Consider the following 18,176-nt stretch of genomic DNA (forward strand, 5'->3'; position numbering starts at 1 on the left):
TTTAGTCTTCTGATTTGGTATTTGCTAGAATCAGATGCTTGTTAAGTGCCAAGACCTGCCACCAGAAGGCTCTCTTTCTCTAAGGATATGAGTAGGATTTAGCTTTGCCAATCAAGCTACACAACTCTTCTCTGGATGTGGGATAGAGTAAAGCTTCTGCTGTTGTTTGCCCATTCCTCAAAGTTCTAGAGCATCAGGAGCTACAATTCTTGATCCATAAAATCAAGCATGGGTACTCCAAATTCACTGCCATAAGGACACAAGGAAAGAAAACCTCCAATAATGGAGTTACTTCAATAATGAGGAAGCTTCCATGTACCGCTCCTTACATTCTCATCCCATAATCTGCTCAGCTTTTCAGTAGCTTTCTGAATAAAACCATAGCTTAAATCCCCTGAGACTTCTACATATGGTAATTAGGAGCAGTACCTTGGTAGAAGTGAGAATGTATTCAGCTCTTCCATGGAAAGAACATTAACTCTGAAGTCAGATGATACATGTTTAAATTTGATTCCTGACATTTGCTATTTGTGTAAGTTATGATTTTTGCCCCAAAAGATCACAGATTGTTTGACTACCATAAAACAATCCAACTATCATGTGAAACACAGGAAATCATCTTCAATTTCCAGTTTGAAATTGTAATTTAGAACTGGGAAGGAGTTATCTAGTCCACACCCATGACAAATAAGGAAACCAAGTCCCAGAAAGATTAAACAACCTGTGTAAAATAATGCAAGTAGTAAAGTAAGGAGGTAATGCAGGATTCAAACCTAAACCTTCTTCCAGATCCAGTGCTCTTTCCATCCATCTGCATAGTCCATAGTTATATTCTATCCTAGGTACCCTTCCTTAGTATCAAAACTTTTAGGACATGTTTAGTTTATCAAGTAAAATTGCAAAATAAATACATTTTCAGCCATGCATTAATTTAGTTTTTCAAGATCTGCTGGACCTAATGTGGAGTAAAAAGTAGTTGGGCACATTTTGTTTTCACTTCCTCCTGGTGCTTTGAGCCATCCCCCAATGACCATAGTGGCCAAATTGGAGAATATCCATTTGAGCAAAAGGAGATAGAATGGTAGAAACAAATAAAAATTTGGTGGAGAGTTTTATGAGTCCATGCAAAGTGGAAGCCACAAATGGTTGGAGTATTGGATTTGGTGACAGGAAAGCATGAGTTCAAATTCTACCTTGGCCATTTAACATCTGTGTGATCCTGAGCATGTCACTAAATCTCTCTGAGTCTGATTTTTCCTTAGCTACAAAAATGAGAGTTGGACTCAATAATCTCAAAAGTTCTTTCCAGCTCTAAGTGGAGGGAAGTGATCATCTTATAAGATCCATTACTCATCAATATCCTCTGCTCTTCTGATAGAAGGATGGAGCCTTAAACTTCTCCACATAAGGAGAAGGGATAGGATAGATATTTCCTTATTTACTACCTGGCTATACTCATCTTTGGATTTTTTGGGCTTCTTCACCATGGCTGAGACAGATAATTTCCTTCCTTTTTAGTTTTCTTTTGTCTGTTGTCTTCCCACATTGGATTATGAACTCCATGAGTGCAAGTTCTGCTTTTCTATTTCATATTCGTGTCTCCAAAACTTAGTACAGTGACCAGCACAGTAATTTAAGTAATTTAATAAATTTTTCTTTATTATTGACTATTGATTGAAAAGTGTGATGCCATGAATCTGGTATCATTCCTTAGTGTCACCACTATTTCTTGTCTCTAAGTTTTCTGGCTCTAACGAATCTGCCAAGGTACCCTGGAACTTTCCAAGGAGATACCAGAAAGGAAGAATGCATTTTATGGCATAAAACCTACAAATTCACACATCTTAATTTATAGAAACAATTTATCAGAGAAACCAATATATCCAACACCATTTAGGGATAGTCCTCTCACAGACTTCCTCACCCTCCTCAAGGCCTCAACCTTAAACATATTTCTTACAGACACTGATCAATGAAGAAAACAACTAGATAATCTATAGAGGGAGGAATGTATAGCCAGAGTTAGATTTATGGGAGAAAGAAAAATAACTCATCACTGCCGACAATGATAATAACCTAAACAACTTCTGGAAAACCAAGTAGTTCAAACAACATTAGACCTGTAAGGAATTATTTTTAATAGCTTCAACTCTCTTATTATTTGTGTTCCCCAAGCATTCTGAAGACAAATATGCTATCCCAGAAACCCAAATTTGAATATCCAATAGATTACAGTATGAGAGATTTGGAGCTAGAAGGAACCTTAGAGATCATTGAATTCAATCTCTTTTTGTATACGAGGAAATTGAGTCACAGAAAAGTTAAGTGATTTGTCTATAGTCATACAGGTGATGATCATGACAGTGATGGTTAACTTTAATATAATACTTTAAATATTAGCAACAATCCTGTGATAATTTAGTTCTATCCATTTCAGAGATGATGAAAATAAAGAAGAAAAAAGTTAAGTGACTATCACAGATTTGCACATCTAGCAAATATTTAACATAGGATTCAAACTTAGGTCTTCCAAACTCCAAGCCCTTTTCTCTACATTCACTAAATCAGTAAACTGCCTCCTAACCAATGTCTTTCAACAGACAACTTTCCATGAATTATAAACTTTGTAGAGATGCAGTGTGGCATAAAACCAGTCTCACAAAGAAATTAAAATCATGCAAATTAAGACAACTGAAATACTATATACCTCTCAGACTGGCTAAGATGACAAGAAAAGATAATGATAAATGTTGAAGGGGATATGGGAAAATGGGACACTAATTCACTTTTGGTGAAGTTGTGAACTGATGCAGCCATTCTGGAAATTAATTTGGAACTATGCGCAAAAGGGTATCAAACTGTGCATACATTTGATCCAGCAGTGTCTCTAAGGGTCTGTATTCCAAAGAGATCATAAAAGAGGAGAAAAGACCCACATGTGCAAAAATGTTTATAGCAGCCCTTTTTGTAGTAGCAAGGAAATTGAATGGATGTGTCTCAATTGGGAAATGGCTGAATAAGTTATGGTATATAAATATAATAGAATATTATTGTTCTATAAGAAATACCATGAACTTAAGCTTCTTCACTTTGTTGCCCTTCTCTGGATATTCTTTAACAATGATGTTGGATATAGAAAGGGCACATGTGAGTCAAACAGCCCAGAAAAATAGGCAAAACAAAGAAAACATAATGAATTTTTTAAAACCTACACAATAAAAAACCCAGATTTTAAAATGAGCAAAGCAAAGGATGATGATTAAATTTTAAAATATGATAGAGTCATTGACTTAAGTAAAAGACTAGGTTCAATAGATATATATAAAAAGAAACTACACAAAGTATCATCATAGATCTCTTCAAAGGAATCATATTCAAATAAATTAAGCAATTATTGATAATGGTAATAAAAATAAATTAAGCAATTATTGATAATGGTAATAAAAAGCACTAACAACAGCATAAAATCAAAATAAAATAAGAGTTTGATGGGAAAGAGACAACATGAACAAGTGTTGAAAGCCATGGGAAAGAAAAGAATAGAGACAAAATAAGCAAAATTGCCAATAATAGAATATATAATAGTAAAAAAAAAAAAAAAAAACTCCTAAGATGCAGCAAACAGAATTTAATACAGCAGAAAATAAAATTATTCATAAAGCAGCACAGGAGAAATAGAGGTTCAAAAACATCACACACATAATGCCTACACTTATGTTCAACACTAATAATATAACTATAAAGAAAATTCTATAAACTTCCAGAAGAACAAAAAGAAACAATAATTACAGTGGACTTTTTAAGGAAGTCAAAGGAAAATTGTAGAAATTAGGACACAGTATTTACAGAATTAAAATTAATGATGCTAAAATAAATATGAAAATTATTGGAGGGTTGAATTAGTTAAATCACTCAAGGTTTCAAAAGGGAGTTAAGAGGGAAAGGAGAGAAGAAAAAGAAGCAGAGTACTTCTAAAGTAAAGTTCCTATCTTTGACATTCATTAATATGACAGAGGAACTTCTTTAGAGTGGCATTTTACATTTGGATGACCATCATCATCATCATCATGAAGAAGGAGGAAGAGGAGAGTATGACAAGAATAATGACAAAAAAGAGGAGGAGAAAGAAAAGGAGGAAGGAGAGGAAATAGGAAATTCTTCAGGATGAAGACAATCACAACAATAGATGAAAATGGGCTAACCTACCCAATAAAATGCAAAATAGTAGCAAAATGTATAAAAGGCAGAAACTAATAATATATTTCTTATGGAACACACACTTAATCCAAAAATATCTAAATCGAATCAAAATGAAAAGATAGTCTAAAATTTAGCATATTATTGTTGTCATTCAAAATCAGTGACACTAATGAAAACTGACAAAATTGAATTCAAATCAGAAAGAAATAAACAAGGCCATTATATTGTGCTAAAAAGGTTCCATAAAATATGAATATTTCAATATTTTATATACATATATATATAAATGTATATATATATACATATATATATATATACATGCACCTAATCATTCAACACAAATATTCATGAAAAATTTTACAGCATTGAACAAAAAATAGATTTTTTAAAAAGTTGGTTAATACAAAGTAGATCTAATGATATATGGAATGAACTGAATGGGATAAGCAAAAACTAAATATTTTTTCTTTCATTTTTCTCAGACTGAACTTCTGCAAAAAAAAAATTATTGTATGATAGGCTAAAAAAGAAGACATATAAAAGAAAGGTTATAGACTCTTATGATTTTTTTTACTATAAATAGAGCTAATATAGATAATGGTGCAACTCATAAAGAATACAGGCCCCTGTGAAGACTATGACATTATTAAATAATATTCTATAAAATAAAAACTGGGTGAGTGAGAGAGAGATGCCAGAAAATGATTGTGTTGTAAAAGCAAAAGTTATCAAAATGTCTTATTTGAAGTCTTTTTTTTCACAGAATCAAAACAAAGACATTCAATAGCAATAACAAAATTCCCTCTCCTCCAATGATAATTCTTAATTGCACTGAGTCTCAGAACACTACAAAATCTCTTCAATAGAATTTTTTATTAAATGTAATTTTGATTGCATTATGGTCTGAAAAGGATGCATTTACTATTTCTGCCTTACTGCATTTGATTTTGAGGTTTTTATGCCCTAGTATATGATCAATTTTTGTATAGGTTCCATGAAATGTTGAGAAGAAAATATACTCCTTTCTGTCTCCATTTAGCTTTCGCCAAAGATCTATCATATATCAAACTTTTCTAGTATTCTATTTACCTCTTTGACTTCTTTCTTATTTATTTTGTGGTTTGATTTATCTAATTCTGAGAGTGCAAGGTTGAGATCTCCCACTATTATAGTTTTGCTATCTATTTCCTCTTGCAGCTCTCTTAATTTCTCTTTTAAGAATTTAGATGCTGCACCACTTGGTGCATATATGTTTAATATTGATACTGCTTCATTATTGATGCTGCCCTTTAGCAGGATATAATGCCCTTCCTTATCTCTTTTAATTAGATCAATTTTTGTTTTTGCTTGATCTGAGATGAGGATGGCTACTCCTGCTTTTTTGGTTTTGCCTGAAGCATAATAGATTCTGCTCCACCCTTTTACTTTTAGTTTGAATGTCTCACCCTGTTTCAGGTGTGTGTCCTGTAAACAACATATAGTTGTTTCTGACTTTTAATCCAGTCTGCTAACTGCTTCCTCTTTATGAGGCAGTTTGCCCCATTCACATTTATGGTTAGAAGGACTAATTCTATATTGCTTGCCATCCTATTAACCCCTGCTTATACTTTTCCCCTTTCCTTCCCTCTTACCCCCCTACCCAGTATTAAACTTGTGAACACCACGTGCTTTTCACAGCCCTCCCTTTTTAGGATCCCTCCCCCACCTTAAAGTTCCTCCCCTTATTTTACCCCTTTTCCTTGAAATTTCTGTATTCCCTTCCCCTTAGCTTACTCCTTCCCTTTCACTTTTCAATGAAGTGGAAGAAGTTTCACCATAACTCGAATATGTCTATTGATACACACTATGTTCATCTCCCTCCTTTCTTTCTCTCAGATATAATAGGTTACCTTTGCCTCTTCATGAGATGTAGTACCACCACTTTACACTTTTTTATGATATAATTTCCTTTCCACCTCTAGTTTCTAAGACAAATTGTACATATGTTCTTTACATATTTTTTTGGCAGAAGTATATTTCTCAAGATTTCTTTTTACCTTTTTAGAAATCTCTTGAGTTCTGTATTTGAAGATCAAACCTTTTATGTAGGTCTGGTTTTTTTCTTCAAAAATAGATGGAATTCATTTATTTTGTTAAATGTCCATCTTCTTCCCTGGAAAACGATGCTCATTCTTGCTGGGTGAGTTATTCTTGGCTGCATACCAAGTTCCTTAGCCTTTCGGAATATCATGTTCCAGGCCCTTCGTTCTTTTAATGTGGATGCTGCTAGATCCTGGGTTATTCTTATTGTGGATCCTCCATATCTGAATTGCTTTTTTCTAGCAGCTTCCAATATCTTTTCCTTTGTCTGATGGTTCTTGAACTTGGCCACTATATTTCTTGGCGTTTTGATTTTAGGGTCCCTTTCAGTAGGTGATCGATGAATTTTTTTCATTGTCTATTTTACCCTCTGTTTCCAGAACGTCTGGGCAGTTCTCTTTGATAATTTCCTCGAAAATGGTGTGCAAGCTCTTTTTTTCCTCACATTTTTCAGGGAGTCCGATTATTCTCAAGTTGTCTCTCCTGGATCTGTTTTCCAGGTCTGTTGTCTTTCTAATAAGGTACTTGACATTCTTTTCAATTGTTTCATTTCTCTGGTTTTGCTTGACTATCTCTTGGTTTCTCCTTGAGTCATTCATTTCTACTTGTTCCAGTCTAATTTTCAATGATGTATTTTCTTCACTCACTTTTTTTATATCTCTTTGTAATTGTCCAATTGAGTTTTTATCTCTATGGAATTTTTTTCCATTTTATCCATTTTATTTTTTAGAGAGCTGTTTTCTTTTTCCAGCTCACTAATCCTGTTTTCCTTGGAGTTGTTTACCTTTTCCAGCTCACTAATCTTGTTTCTCAATGATTTGATTTCTTTATCCACTCTGTCTTTAAATGCATGGGATGACTTCTCCAGGCTCTCTTGCCAAGCTTTCCTTTCCTTTTCCCATTTCTCTTCCAGCTCTCTTGTGAGAGCCTTTTTGATTTCCTCTAAGAGATTCTTTTGTATTGAGGAGCAGCTCATATCCCCCTTAGGGGATTCCTCTGGGGACAGTCTGTTTTTAGTCTCCTCAGTGTTTGAAGTCTGCTCTCTCTCCATACAAAAGCTGTCAATGGTTAGAGCCCTTTTGAATTTTTTTGTTCATTTTGTCAGAGTAGGAATCGAAGAAAACAAATTGACAAGAGAAACAATTGGTCTGTTTTGCGTGGGATGGGGCTGGATGGTATTAATGGGCTTCCTCTACAGGCTGGGGGTAGGGCAGCAGAGAGCCACTAACAGAACAGCAATGACTGTACTGAGTCTGTGCTCTGAGGCTCTGAGAACGCACTGAGTCAGTCCAGGTGGGGGTTGGGGGTGGCCAGGTTCTGAGAGATGCTGGCTTTCCGGGTTTTTAATCTTCACCTCAGTTGTTTACACCCTCTCCACTGCTCCTGGCTTGCTGCCAAGATGGAGTATCCACAGTGGGGAAAAAGTCTTTTCGCAGAAATGGCAGAGATCGTACCCCTCCCCCTCAGGTCTGAGCTGTGTGAGCTGCCTGTCTCGCTCTGGCTTGCCTGCCCTCAGTCTGTGCCCAGTCTGATGGACCCTCCCCCAAGCAAATACAGACCTTTTCTGGTGACTTTCAAGGATGTCTTCTTTTGGTGATTATTTGTGGATTTCTTTCTGGGTCAAGCATTAAGTCTGAGGCTTGTCATGAAGTAAGTTCTGAGAGAAAACGAGGAGCTCAAGCAGCTGTCTGCCTCCACGCCGCCATCTTGGCCGGAAGTCCTCCTCTTCAATAGAATTAACATCAATGTGAAAAATATTTGTCTAGCTATCCATTCTGGAGAAACAACTTTAATAATCTGAAGAAGGTGGAAAATGTAATTATTTTCCCATTTGGGGGCATACTGCTGGATAGCAGCCCACAAATTTAGTCCATCAGTATGTTTTATATTGGACAGGCACTACATACAATTGATGAATTGAAGATCACTGGAAACCTGGACAATGATTCCAAATTGTATTTTGCCACAAAAGTCTTTATTATTATTAATGCTAACATTTTCCCAGTGGAAAATTATAGCAACTAATCAAAGAATACAATAATCTCAGAAGAACAAAAATTACAAGGGACCAAAAAGCAATGGAGATATATGGTGATCATAAAATGGCTGAAGCATGTTAGAAACAATTTCTATTGAGAAATCACTTAAAAGATACAGTTAGGAATGTGTAATACTGGAGAAGTAGAAATGGATGATGTGGACACTGTGGATGGCTCACCATTAATCCCTTGAAGTTTCTAAAAGAACAAGAATACATTCAGTATAGCACATGGATCCTCTCATCAAAATATAAAAAGATATAAAATATCTAGTAAGAATGTCTAGGACGAGAAGGTATAGAAGGGTTGCAAGCTGGTAAAGGAAATGATAGTAGCTCCATCAAGGTACCAAAGTGCAAGGATGATTAGTAATCCATCAGTCAATAAATATTTGCTCACTATGTGCAAGGCATGATGTTAAATGCTGGAAACAGAAAAAAGAGGCAAATCCTTGTTCTCAAGGATCTTACAATCACTAATAATTAGACAATGAATCAGAATGCTTGTTTGTGGAAGTAGATTAATTAATTGGTTTTGGGGGCAGCTTTCCCATACATGAAACAAAGCATGTATCAGTCATTCTCAAGAAGCTGTTTCAAACTGCATGGCCCAGTGGAAAGAGCATTGGCTAAGGAAGAGTGAAGAAACCCATTATCCAGCTGTTTGGAATTGGTGACTTGATCTCTCTTGCTCTCAGTTTCTTTATTTGTAAAATGAAAGGGTTGGAAAAGATAATAATGTATAAGGGATCCTCCTGCTCTAACAAATTATGAGTGTAAGTTCCTAAGAATAACATGGTATGTAGGTTTGAAAACTCAGATCACAACCCAAAGGGGTATGTTAGAGTTTTGGAAGTGGAGAAGATCACATTACAGATGATATAATTAAGGTGCAGAGAAGTTAAATGATTGTACACAGAGCCATACAGAATTAGTTCTTTCTGTTCCCTGCTAACAAAAATTCCATTTGGAGATTAAATGGATGGCAAATAGTGTAATGCAATTGCTACAATAAGTTTCATAATTCTTGTAATTAACAGGGGAATTCTTCAAAATTGCCAGCTTAGGAAGGCTAAAGTGAGATTTTATCTGATCAACTTTTAAGCTCTATGACTTACCAACAACATGGCTGGAGGCTACAATTGGAGTAACAAATTATAGTCGTGCCAAAGTTGTTGTTGGAATTTGAAAATGGAGATAAGAAAGGAAATGAAATAACATTTCGGGCATTGTTCAGCTTACTATTTAAAGAGGAAGGACAAGATTTTAGAATAATGAAAAAAAGAACTTGACTTCAACCACTGAAAATAGATACATTATTATGCTAGTTTTCTTCCATGAATTTGGAGCTTAATAGGCTTTTTGTGACATTGTTATTCTCTTGGATTTGCAACTCAAAGCATATCTTTTGGAAATGCAACCAATTTATAGATGCACATATATATCTACATAATTATGCTGATATTATACTGCTGTTTATAAAAGCTTATGGCTGCAGAATTTCATTAGTTTTCCTTTTGGTAAATCACTAACCTAGATAGTGCATAGTCTTAAAGAAGGAAGTAAGTTCTACAAGTGGTAATTGGTTGGATGTGATCATGGCATGGCATTCTGTATTTACAAACCACAGCCTAGTGCTAATTATGCAGTTAAATTATTCTAGTCACTGCAGAAATCTACTTTTCATTATACACGAAAGCACATTTCTTTGATGCAGTGCCTTTATTTTCTATTTATTTGTACAATTCCTAATTTGAAACATTGAGTAATTCACAGTGGTTCTCCTGGTCATTAGTGCAAATTAATGAGATGCTACACTATAGCATTTCAATTAAAAGATAATACTTCCTGTCTTTTGATTCAATCTGTCTCTTTGCATTCAGCCAAATGGGTCCTATGAATTAAATGATGTGAACAAAATCTGATAAATGTTTATTTAAAGCTTTATAAGGACTAAGAGTTTCTAGAATGTTGACCTATCCAGATCCAGGGCAAAAGGGGGCAGGGGAGGGACAGGGAGAAAGGAGGGAGGGAAAGAGAGATGGAAGGAGGGAAAGAGAGAAGAAAGAAAGGGGGAGAGAGAGAGAGACAGAGACAGAGAGAGACAAAGACAGAGAGAGAGACAGAGACAGAAAGACAAAAAAGACAGAGAAGCAAAGGAGAGGGAGTGGGACAGGGAAGGACAGTGATAAACAGAGAAATGGAAACAGAAACAGAGAGAAATGCATACACACAGATAAATTTGAATAACGAAAACATTCCAATGCTATAGAATTTCTCAATTATCAATAGAGGAAGTAAAAAGCAGTTAATTTTCTACAAATTTCCTTTCTCCCTCCCATGATATTTAAGAGTTTCCCTTTAATAAATTACTCTGCTTTGAGTCTTAAAACCATCAACCTGAAAGCTTTGTGACTTTTAGGCTAGAGTAGAGCTTTAAGCTAACAAAAATATCGTTTTTCTCTACTCAAGTTGTTTTGTGTTGAATAGTAGAGAGAATGAAGCATTATGGGATTCAATAATAGAGGCCATATAGAGTTTACAGTAGCATTCAGTAGCATACCAGAATACTGTCGCATATTTGGGTATGCATAGAATAGCAAAATTAAGTCAGAGATAAACTAAAAGGACAGTTCTTTTAGAGCCTACAGACAGCCAGGTGTTAAGGACAGTGAGAAGGAACAAAGTTGAGGTCACCTCCCAAAAAATGGGTCCCCAAAAAGCTACTCTAGGTTTGTGGCACTTTGAGGATCAACAGCCATTCAAAGACATGGTTCATGAACCCCCATTAATGTGTATATTTTTACCAGCCACATTAGTTCAAAGTAAAAGACATTTAATAAAATGGCATAGTAAATAAAGTGACAATGACAGTCTTACCTTCCATGGACACAAACGTACAATCTCAAGTAAGTTACTACACACCAGTTGGTCTAGTCACATATACAGGGAACAAACAGGGCCAGGGAATACACATGGAAAGAAAAAACATATAGATAAAAAAACATGTATAAAGGGGAACATATCAGGAATCTTCATAGTCAAGGAAAGCATGTGGGAAACCTATTCTTAGAAACATAGATGGCCAGAGCACATACCTGGCAGCTCACACTTGTAAGGCTATAAAACTATTGTTGTCTGCTGTCAATATCATCATGCTACCCTTTTCTGAGTATTGTGTATACTCTCTGAATATCAAATAAATATATTATTTCTGCTTAGTTTCTCCATTTTCCAAATGTAACAAATAATACTACCACCACCAATAATAATAGCTAGAATATATATTGCATTTTAAGGTTTGCAAAGCACTATACATGTTATCTCATTTGATTCTCATAGCAATGCTTATCCTCATTTTATAGATGATGAAACTGAGTCAGACAGAGGAGAGATGACTAATCCAAGGTCACACTGTCATTTTCTAGGAAGAATTTAAATTCCAGTCTACCTGACTCAAGATCTAGTACTCTGTGTATGGTGCCACCCAATTTTAAAAGCTATCAACTCTGCTTGGTCAAAGAATATGAATAAGCAGTTTTTAAAGGAAGAAATTCAACAATGCTTTAAATCACTAAAAATTAGAGAAATGCAAATTAAAGCAACTTTGAGGTCCTACTTCATACTTATCAGATCAGCAAAGGTGAACAAAAAAAGATGAAAATGATGAATGTTGGAGGAATTGCAAGAAAACAGACATACATTAATGCACAATTGGTAAAGCTGTGAATTGATCCAGCTATTAAAAGGTAATTTGCTACTATGTCCCAAAGGTCATTAAACAATGCATACTTTTTGACCCAGTGATACTACTACTATTTGTAAAACACTACCACAATACTTAGTTCACTATATGAATGTTATTATTATTCAAAGAGATCCCAGAAAGAGAAAAAGAACCAATATGTACAAAAATATTTATTGTATACATATAAACATATATGCCATATTATATGCTAAAGTATACAATATGAATATGGGCATAACAGCATATTGTTGTGCCATAAGAAATTAGGAAATTGATGGTTTCAGAAGAAACTAGGAATACTTTTATAAATCAGTGTAAAGCAAGATGAGCATACTATATATAAAGGAAAACAACTTTGAAAGACTTTAGAATTCTCATCACTTCAATGATAAAGCAGAGGTCGGAGACCTAAGAGCCTATTAAAGAGGTGATAGACTTATGATAAAGAACAATATTTTTGTAAATGGCCAGCATGGGACTTTGTTTTACAAACAGTGAATATTTGTTATGCGGATTTTTGTTTCTATTTTTTAGTTGATCAATTGAAAAGGAAGCAGTTGGAGGGGGAAATAAGAAATGTTTATAAAAATAAAGTAAATATTTACAATAAAATGTTAAAAAGTCTTCTTAACTCAAGTTTAAATATAAGGAAGTCTATATCCCCAAAATGCTTTGGGATGAATAAAAAAGGCAACTAAATGAGGAATAGGATCATCATTCCTTTTGTTCCCAAGACTGTTCCTGATGAGCATGAGCCAAGGACAGAAGCCCAAAAGAAGGAAACAGTGTCTTCCACTTTAAACTTTGATCCATATGCATTCTTTTAGTATGTGCTTCTGCCAACAACAAGATAATTCTTCTGTGTTGCCTGATGAGCAGCAAAGTAGTTTCCTAAATACCATTGATCATATGGAAGTATGTGTGGTGGGTTATACATGCTGGCTATGTAGGTGGAGAGACTGAGAAACTAGGAAAAGATAATACTATGATACCCATATGTATAGGAACTATTGTGTTTTTCTCCCTTATCTTAATTCCTTGTCTCTTCTTGGCTTACCTTTGGTGAGTATGGGTGAATTTGTGGCATCTATATCAATTAGTTTCTTTTTTTTTTTTGCATGACTCCCAAACAAAGAACAGTTGTGTTACCTTGAGCAAGTAACTGAAAGCCTAATTCCTCATCTGTAAAATGAAGGGAGTGAAACTAAATGGCCTGAGAAGTCCTTTTTAATTTAATATTTAAATCTCAGCCTATACTGGAACAAAGGTCAGACTGGTCTGTCTTGTTTAATAGCCTTGTTTTAACTCACTTCCCCCTATATATTGTGTTTTAAGGTTTGTAAGGATATGTTATCTCATTCGATTCTCATAACAATGCCAGGAGGTAAGTGCTATTATTATCCCCATTTTGTAGATGAGGAAACTGAGTCAGACAGAGGTGAGGTAGCATGTCCAGAGTCACAGGGTAATTTTCTGAGGCAGAATTTAAACTCCAATCTACCTGACTCAAGGTCTAGCATTCATAAAAGCTCTGCTTGGTCAAAGAGTATGAACAGGTAGTTTCAAAAAAGAAATTCAAGCTATCAACAATCATATAGAAAAAATGCTTCAAATAACTCATAATAGAGAAATGCAAATTAAAGCAAATTTGAGGTCCTATTTCATGTCTATCAGATCAGGAAAAAAGTTATAAGTGATAAATGTTGAAGGAATTGCTAGAAAGGACAGCTTCTAAAATATAATAAACTTGTGATATTATGGAAAAAGTCTTGGGATGGGAGTCAGAAAATCTAGTTACCAGTCCTGGTTCAGTTAATTCACTATTTAAGTAAGTTTCTTTCTCTCTCTCTGGACTTCAGTTACCTTAGCTATAAAATGAAGTGGTCGGGCTTGATAATCTTTTCAGATCCTTTAAAAATTTCCTGATGTGGCTCTAATAACATTTGATTCAGTTTGGGAGTTGAGTATGGGAGAGCTTATACTTGGTATAATCACTGGTTAGTAAAACCCAGCAACCATAGGTTGACACCTCATCAGGCGTTCTGAGACCTTTTTTTCTTAGAGGAAGCTAAAATGGGTTTCCTCTTAAATAGGCAAATCTTATCTGTCAAGACCAGAAAGCTCCTGCTGAAAATAAACTGCAAATACCAAACACCACCAATTATTCTATGAATTTTATGGGAAACATAAATATTAGATAAGATATAATTTTCATATGCTTAGGATGCCAAGAAAGCTGTTGTTTATAAGCCCTCCGACATACTTAATTGGTTAGACTCTACCAAATTAGAACTTTACCAATAACAAATGTTATTACTAATAGCTTTTTTTAAAAAACACCATTAATTAAAGAAGGGATCAACTTAAGGTAACTCTAGTTTTGGGGAAAGGTGCCAGTCTCTTTATCAGTCTTAATGGAAGGAACCAACTTCTGTTTTGATTTTGTTGTTTTTTTTTTTAATTCCTGTAATTTCTGAGGGCAGTAACAGCCTTATCAAATTTAAATTAAATACATATTTTAAGAATTTTAATTTAAGCATTACCAGCAATGTGCCACTTTGGAGATGAATTATTTATTTGCATAGATCTTGTTTGGTCCCATCAAGGAGAGTTTCACCAGCAGATTGAAGCCTCAGGAATACTCACAAATAAATTAAAACTAAAGTCCGTAAGCATTTGTCTAATTTGATCTCTTGCCTACTTAATTTGCTGACATACTCTTAGTCTTTTACATGGAAAAGGGTATATACCCAACCCCCCAAGAGATTTTTTTTTTATAAATGTTTCCAACTCTCTTCTTTTCCAAATGTTCCTTAGGGCATTTAGGCTTTGAGATATTTTTCTAAACTATTTCAGATTTGCAAAGTGTTTTCTAAACATGTTTTTGTTTTTCAAAAGTAGTTTCAATTTTCATAGTCAACTAAAATTCTTTAGAAAAAGACTTCCTATGTTCACAAGCTTAAAGCTGGGAATACCTGTGAAGTATAATTATTCAAACCTATAATTTTACTGATAGAGAAACTGAAACCTGAAGAGGTGGTGATTTGCCCATTTAGCAGGGAACAAAGTCAGGATTAGATTCCAGGTCTCCAGCCAAACTCTTAGTCTCCTGTTATTTCTGCTATAGGAATTTGGATTAAATGACCTTTAAAAAGATTGCAAGGTACCTTATAAATCTCCTGGTGGGATTAAAAGAAAACAATATAGATATTTTAGAACAAAGCAAATAAGTGCAGGTATACAGACAAACAGACAATACAATAGGAATAGTTTCCACCTCAGCCTTTTCATAATCTCCAAGACATCCCTCATATACAAAACTGACATTCTCAATCCATCGGCCAGTATTCTCAGCAATTCTTCATTTACTTTGTATTTTCCCTCATGCCTTCACTTGCCAATGGTAAAGAAGATCTTGTATAAATAATAATACTACTAATAACTCATTTATATAATGTTTTAAGGTCTACAAAATGCTTTCCTCACCATGATCTTGTGACATAAATATTGCAAATGTTGCCTGCGTCATCTTCAATGTAAGCCCCTGAAAGCCACACAAAAATTCAAGCTATTCTTTGGGTGAACATCCACTCAAGTCCATAGCTCATGAATCTCTGCTTAATGTTTTATTTTTACATAGCCAGAACAGACTATGTAGCCTGTATAAACGCCATTTAGTTAAAATAGAATAACAAGATAAATAACTAACAAGATCCTCAGGGCACAATCTCCTATACATTCAAGCACCACCACTAGAAGAATAACTAAGGATCCTAGAGCTTCATCCTAGCCACAATACCTCTCTATTTCTAAAACTATTTCTGTTTCCCCTCTGAATTGCTAATATAATTTGTTGAGTAACTTTCTCCATTGAGCTCATGAATTGCTGGTGTCACCCAGTGAAATCTATGATGTAAAATTTGAATCCTTGACTTAGAGTCTCTAGCTCACATGGTCATTGCCCATATTTTGTTGGTATATTTTGAGGTCATGAGATTTACTGATGGCTATTTTCTTGGGTTCTGTTTCCTGTGAATTACTGGATTTTTCTTCTACTTTTCCTCTTTTATTTTCTTGTTTTTCTTTCTGGTGTACCACACGTGTCAGTTCTACAAGTGGCTTTCTTTCTTCCCCCTTCCCTGAAAAAAGAAACTTAAAGAGAGCTTGAAGGTCTCTTGATTAAGTTTGGCAATATATTATTACCAGACTTTGTTAGGCATATTCCATTGCTTGTTAAAAGTCCATAATTTCTAGATTTTTAAACCATTTTCCAGAAATGTATTCTCAAATACTATCAGCCATCTGTTAACTTCCAAAATCTGCCTTGCTTTTATGAATCTCCTACCTTGAATCAACAGCAATGATGAAAACATCACCTGTGCCTCCAAACTCTTCTTATTTTTACCCAGGACTTCATAAATATGTTCTGGAGTCATTCTGGTGCTATCACGTTTTCCCACATAAATCAAAAGAAATGGGTAGTTTGACTGTTCTGTTTTTTTTTTTTCCCATCACCTCCCTGATCCCAGTCTGCCTTTCTCTCCTTCCAGACTTTAGCTAAGTTTGCCTTTGCCAAACCATCTATGTCTACCATCTATGTCTACATTGTATCTGCTTTTTTGGGAGCCTGGTTCAGTCTTCATTGCATGACAGGGAATCACCTCCCATCCCCATCATCCTGATGTGTTTATATTTCTACCCGGATATAAAGTAGAATGCCTGATAGAGGTAACAGCTATAATTTCCCTGACTATCTGAGGGCTGCCTAGTTACTCATCAGCTATTTTCTACAAATAATGAAAAATCAATTCAGTTGAACTATTGTGCCAAAGTGCCAGGGTGTTTTACTGGGTAGTTAGGATGATTTTTGAAGTTGCATTGTTTATTTTAACTTAAAATTGAGCGATTTGATTTTGTCTCTCTTGTAATCACTGTTAGAATTGTAATAGAAAATGGGAACTAGAATACTTGCAGCAATTCTATATAAAGGCTCAACTACCCCTAACCCATATCATTGAGTTCAGGACAGCTATACTGTGTTACCTACCCACTAAAGATGCTCTCTGACTTACAGAATAACCTGCAGAGAGACTGTTGTAATCCAGATAAATCTCCAGTTTATCTAAACTATACACCACAGTCCCTCCTTCTGCCTAATACCAACCTTCCTTTGGCCTGCCTTTTCTCAAATGTTCATATTTGGAAATTTCCACTTTCCTAGATAAATGGCAGTTCCCTTCCTGGGACATTAGGAATAAGAAATTAATCACACTTACCCAAATTGGACCTTTCCCTTCCCTATGAAACTAGTGAACATCCCTTCAATTGCATTTATTTCAGAAATGGAATAAAGATGGATGAATTTAGGAGTTCCAGCAAGATCTTATTATAACAAGGTGTTAATCCTAGAAGCATCCCCTGGAAAGATCTTTGCAACCTCCTTCTTCTTGCCATAAGAACATCTTGTCCAAGGTAGTTCTGATTGGTCTTTTCCAAGGTTTTCCCAGTCCTACCTAGAAGGTATCAGGTCTGGTGGGCTGCCCAAGTATCTAATCTAATCCAACAGACATTAATTAAACACTATGCTAAGAACCAGGGACAGTTCCTACCCTCAAGATGTTAACAAACTAACAGAAGGAAAAAAACACATCAAAGGAAACAGGAAAAGTGGGTATGGGAAGGAAGACCATTTCCTGCTAACTACCTAGCACAAGGACATTTTATTCCATAGTTGAATCCAGGAAAGCAGCAGATTCAGAGTACTGTAGTCCTACCTTGTTGTCCTTGACTTCCCTTCACTGCTCTTGTAGCTATCCCCATTTAGCCATATGACCATCCCATAAACACACCAAATTAAGGTCCTATTTCTTTTCACATTGGCTATTTTCTCTAGTACTTTGAATGCCTATTAAGTCCCACTGACAGACTCCAATAGATATAAAAGAAAATAATGTAATGCTTTGACACAGGGAAAAGGGCAGATACTATGCAAAAAAAAGTAGTAGTCATGACTGGGGGAGGGGTATCCTCAATCTAAAAATATCTACTTCTGTCATTCTGAAACTGCAACATCTGAGTTCAAATTCTGACTCTGCCATTATTGTATATATG

The sequence above is a fragment of the Sminthopsis crassicaudata genome, chromosome 1 (assembly GCF_048593235.1).
Source record: "Sminthopsis crassicaudata isolate SCR6 chromosome 1, ASM4859323v1, whole genome shotgun sequence".
NCBI lineage: Eukaryota > Metazoa > Chordata > Mammalia > Dasyuromorphia > Dasyuridae > Sminthopsis > Sminthopsis crassicaudata.